The sequence below is a fragment of the Lissotriton helveticus genome, chromosome 12 (assembly GCF_964261635.1).
Source record: "Lissotriton helveticus chromosome 12, aLisHel1.1, whole genome shotgun sequence".
Taxonomy (NCBI): Eukaryota; Metazoa; Chordata; class Amphibia; order Caudata; family Salamandridae; genus Lissotriton; species Lissotriton helveticus.
Genome location: NC_136073.1, coordinates 828,665,294 through 828,671,293, shown reverse-complemented (window position 1 = coordinate 828,671,293; position 6,000 = coordinate 828,665,294).

Here is a 6,000-nt window from a genome sequence, read left to right as displayed (position 1 = left end):
CATTCATGCATCCACCCATCCATCCATCCATCATTCATTCATGCATCCACCCATCCATCCACCCATCCTGCATCCATCATTCATTCATGCATCCATCCATCCATCCATCCTGCATCCATTCCTGCATCCATTCATCCATTCACCCATCCATTCATCCATCCTGCATCCATCATTCATTCATGCATCCATCCACCCATCCATCCTGCATCCATCATTCATGCATCCACCCATCCACCATCCATCCTGCATCCATTCCTGCATCCATTCATCCATCCATCCATCCTGCATCCATCATTCATTCATCCATCCACCCATCCTGCATCCATCATCCATCCATCCACCCACCCATCCATCCTGCATCCTTTCCTGCATCCATTCACCCATCCATTCATCCATCCATCCATCCTGCATCCATCATTCATTCATGCATCCACCCATCTGTATGCGTGTAGTTTCACGCATACAGATGGGTGACGTAAATGCTACTATTTCCTCAGAAACCCACATTCTTTTTCTGTTTTATTTTAAGTTCCGTGATTTATTGAAGCGTAAATCTTTGCTCAAACTGAGCCCTATTTGTCTTGGTAAATCGGGCAGACTCCTGCTTATAAAGTCCAATAAGAGTAACAAGGTGAATGAATAAAATGGCTTTGACAAGAGTGTGAACATCCTTCCGACTACAGCGTGACAGTGATAACCGGCCTCAATTCATACGTCTGATTTCCACCTGAACTTCTTTTCTTGCTTTGCTCTCTGAAGCGTCTGCTCTCTGAACCAGTTCACTGCCGACCACATTTTTAATCCCATTGAATGCTACTTTTCACGATGAAACAATAAGACTTCGAGTTTAAATATGTGCCAATTCTTCTGACACAAATCTATACATTCTCCTCCCATTTCACGATTATTTACAGTAAGAGGCTCGAACCTGGTTTCCCAGCACCAAAGTCGGCCGCGCTAACCGTCGGGATTGGCTGGGGGGGCACCATAACTCCTCGCCCAGTCCCCCTGTGTAACCCCGGGGGCTGCGCCCGCCCCCAGGTCCTCTCTCTAAGGGGAAATGCACAGGGAATCAATCTGCGCATGCGCGAACATGATTCTGCCCATAAATCAACTTGCGCAGATGCAGCAGGCCCATCCGCAACCCCCCCCCCGCACAGAAAAGTCGGGTGTCTCCCGGAATCCCGGGCGGCAGGTAGCGAGCAAGATTATTTCAGTATTTGTTGTATTTGTATTTTCGTGACGACGCGGTGGGTCCATGGGGCTTAGTGAGGCTACGCCCCTACGCCCCAATGGACGCACCGCGCCTAAAGCTGCCCTCTCAGATAGTGACAATAAAAAGCCTGGGAAAAGATCAGCACAGACCAGTGCATAGTCCTGGGTGGTGCAAGCTGCTAGTCCGGGTGGACGTGTGGTCGCAGTGAGCATCGTCGGTGGCAGGCAGTCCACAAGCTGAAGAAGATACTGAATTTCTACAGAGAATTAAGAAGTATTGCATTTCATGCATACACTAAAATATTATTTGAGAAAGAACTGAAGTGTACAGTGTGTGTCATATTCAGGTGAGTTCACAGGATACTCATCAGGATAAAACTTTTTCGCCCTCCCAGGAGCAAACGAAAGAAGCACACCAGACAGCAGTTGCTTAGGAATAAAATGAAATGTATTTGTAGGTACCAATGCTTGCTGGCCAGCAAGGAGGAACAGCAGACACAAAAACCATGTGCGTAATACAGACAGGCTTCTTCTTCCCTGAGTGACCGGTCTTTGGGCCATATATACAATACAGAAATGCGCTCTGCTGCTTTTTGACCACTACACCTGGGACAGACCTGCTTTTGCACCTACTTCTCGCGGAACCCGCTCCGCGGGTCCCGCTTCGTGTGGGGTACTCTGCTGCTGCCTAAGGACCTTGAAGGGAACGCCGAGGGAGGTGTGTGCACGGGGCTGCGAGCGAGTGCGTGTGCTCGCCTTGGGACTCCAATTCCCAGGAGCACCCGCCAGCCCGGATCACTACCACCTGGGCCGCTCTCCCCGACCCCTCCAACCCTTCCACTGAACACTTTAAAAACCTCAGCCTTTGGGACGGCGAGTGGGACGCTCTGCTGCTTTTTGACCACTACACCTGGGACAGACCTGCTTTTGCACCTACTTCTCGCGGAACCCGCTCCGCGGGTCCCGCTTCGTGTGGGGTACTCTGCTGCTGCCTAAGGACCTTGAAGGGAACGCCGAGGGAGGTGTGTGCACGGGGCTGCGAGCGAGTGCGTGTGCTCGCCTTGGGACTCCAATTCCCAGGAGCACCCGCCAGCCCGGATCACTACCACCTGGGCCGCTCTCCCCGACCCCTCCCACCCTTCCACTGAACACTTTAAAAACCTCAGCCTTTGGGACGGCGAGTGGGACGCTCTGCTGCTTTTTGACCACTACACCTGGGACAGACCTGCTTTTGCACCTACTTCTCGCGGAACCCGCTCCGCGGGTCCCGCTTCGTGTGGGGTACTCTGCTGCTGCCTAAGGACCTTGAAGGGAACGCCGAGGGAGGTGTGTGCACGGGGCTGCGAGCGAGTGCGTGTGCTCGCCTTGGGACTCCAATTCCCAGGAGCACCCGCCAGCCCGGATCACTACCACCTGGGCCGCTCTCCCCGACCCCTCCCACCCCTTGTCAGCATCCTCTTTATTAGTCCTTAGTACTTCCGCAGCGCGGGAGAGCGCGCGGGAAGGCCGGGAGAAGCCCGGGACAAGGGCGGGGCCGTCTGCGGCCGTCCGAGGCCGATTGAGGCCGGGCCGGGCTACCCTCATTTAATTTTATTTTCCGTAGCTGCTCTTTTTCAACTGTTGCTGGCTTGAACATCCCATATTGAGTGCGGTAATATTTTTGTTTTTGTCATTTTAATTATTTATGGTATTTCCTGTGCCCCCATTTTAACTCAATAGCCCCCACGACTTTAATATGTCTCTCCGCTCCGGTAAAGTCAGGCAAGTGCAGATGTCTACATCTAACGGGGTCTTCACCGGTACTATCGACCAATTTTTCCAGCGAACCACACGTGTCCTGGAAAACGAAATCGCCCTGGTTGAAAAACGCATATCACTGGACTTGGTGACGGGTAGGCGTTCTTCGCTAGGACCAATTCGTAATGCTGGTTCCCCGGTCCCATTAATTGATCCGACTGATGCTGTTCTGAATATCATAGATGCTGTCTCAATCCCAGCTAGTCAGGATGTAGTATTGGTGGAGGATAATGATAACACTGATTCAGATCCTGATAATATGTTGGAAGGTAGTTCCATTACGCGCTCCCCTGTGAGTATTGATACCAATCTCGTACAGCAGCCCCCTATTAATATATCTGGTTCTGTCAATAACCTCCAACCTTTGCTTTCGGAGAACCCGTCCGTTTGTAAAACGAGCAAAAGGAAAAGAGAGGATTCTATACATAGTGAAGACAATAAACGTATGGCAAGTTCCACCTCCGCCGCTCCCTCTCAGCCTATTTTATCATCTAGGTTCTTAGAACTTTCAGGAAGTACTAATACTCCTGATTGCGGACGGATGTCACTTTATTGGGGAAAATCGAGCTCTTGATTAAATCGCTTCTTCTACCTATTTTTGAAAGAACAAGGCTCTTGAATGATAAAATGGACTTAATGGAAACATTAATAAAAGAAAATATGTCCATATCACAGAATCTTTTACAACGTTCAGCCCCGGTGGCGCCACAAGTAATACTTCCCCAGCAAACGAAGGATACAAGTGACGGGGTTATAAGAAATTTGGCAAAGCCCCTAAACCCCCCAAGTGCTTCCAATCAAGCAACTACTTCTGGAAGTACACGGGTCCCCGTTGTAAGTAGACCCAGTACAATTGCCGCTGCAAATAACCCTAACCCCATCCCTAGCACTATACCTAAAACCTCCAAGCCTCTAGTTAATACCAACATAAACAAAAAGCCAACCCCGGTTAAAAAAAAACGATACGTGAACCTTCCACCAGAATCACTACCCTATGCCATTATTTTATCCGGTGTGGCCCCCCTGGAAGAGGGTAAACATGAATCTTATAACGAATTACGTAATAAGGTTAACTACTGGCTAAACAAGAATCGACCCCTCCCACCTCCCTCTAAGGCAGTTATACTTAATGTCAGAAGAGTAGAGTGGGTGGGATACAGTAAAAAAGATCTAGAGGGCGATTGTATAGTCATTAGTTTTAGAGAACCTTGGGTTGCTGAATTTATTTGCAGAGAGCCCAGATTTGGTAGAATTGGTGATGTACAGACCCTATCCCTGCAATATTTCTACCCAAAAATTAATACCCTCCCAAGCCACAATCACTTTTCTAATAGTAACGGCCCAAGAGATCGATCCTTTCCTGAGGTGTCCATACATCCCTTGTTTCGGCCCCACCTTTCAAATCGATTTGCTCCACTTGGATGAAGTAGATTGACATGATAGTGGTTTAGCGGCCAACAGCCAGGGAAGTCTATGCTTGACAAACGATGTCTTACCCCCACATCTTTACTGCACACGGGAGTTAGTGGATGGAGTTGTTTCCCCAGGTACTGGAGTAGTAGACATCTTGAACGTCCATTTGAGTAATAATCCTCCTGTTGATATGGTGGTGGATGATTGTACAGAGAGCATGTGTACCACACTGGATAGCGAAGGTGTAGTTAAATTAATAGACCCACCTAATCCACTATTGTCTGAAACCCTGTGTGAGTCTATAAATTGTTTAAAGGTATTGTCATGGAACATTGCAGGGCTCAGTGGTAAAATGGTTGAGATCGATTGGGGGGTCTTTGTTGAGCAATATGATATTATTGTCTTCCAAGAATCCTGGTCAATTGATGCACTTTTTCGGCTGGGGTACTTGAACTTTCACAAACCAGCACACAAAGGGCCCAGGGGACGGCCGTCTGGTGGGCTTGTAGTCTGGGTTCGCCATTCTCTAAATGTCAGGGTGTATGAGTTACCAACTCTGAATGATGATCTTCAGGGTTTGAAATTGAGTAGGGTTAATGCTCGGGATTTATTCTTGATCAATGTATATGCAAGGGGAAGACCTGGGGGGAAGTGCCCAGAAGTGGTAAAAGATCTTGAACTCTTGCTAAATGACATTGGTATTGATAACTGTGTAATGATATTGGGTGATCTGAATTGTACATTTGAGCCCATATTGACTATGGATGATGGTTGCCATGAGGAAGCAGACCAGCTTTGGAATATCCCCAGTCTAACCATACCACCAATTATTAAAATAACCGAGGCAGTACTCCAGTGGCTTGGGCTATGTCTGGAGTGGAATTTGAGGGCAGCCAATGGGAGGTCCAAGTCAGATCTTGCAGGAAATTCCACCTTTGATAATGGCTATAGCAAAAGTCGTATTGACTATTGTTTAATTAAAATGGAGTATTGGAACCTTTTGGTAGACATGGAAGTAATTATACGACCCGAAAGTGACCATAACCCCCTATCAACCTTGTTAAAAATAGAAATGGGCATAGATAGAAAACAAAATGTCGATAACTACACAACAGCGAGAGCAGTCCTTACTAATGACTGTCGTAGGGTCCGCTGGGATAGGGTCATGGAAGACCCAAGTGTCCTAGCCAAGATCTCCCAAGATGTCTCATCGGCTACAGGGAAGTTGGAGCTATTACTGGCTAACAAGGGCACTTTAGACCAAGTAGGTACAATCCACGAATCATTATTTACTACACTGAAAACTTATTTTACACAAAAAGGTGGACATAATCAATCTAACAAAGGTAGCTTGGGTGCTAAATGGTATGATGCAAACTGCAGGAAGGCTCATAGCCGCCTGATATCTGTTATTAAAACTAGGGATACTCAGGCAATCAAAATAGAGAGGGCAAAGTATAGAAAAATCCTAAAACAAGCCAAAATTGTATGGGATGACCATCGTTGGCAGGACCTTTATGAGGCTAGCTTACTAGGCAATCAACTGAAATTCTGGCAGGTAGTTAAATGGGGAGG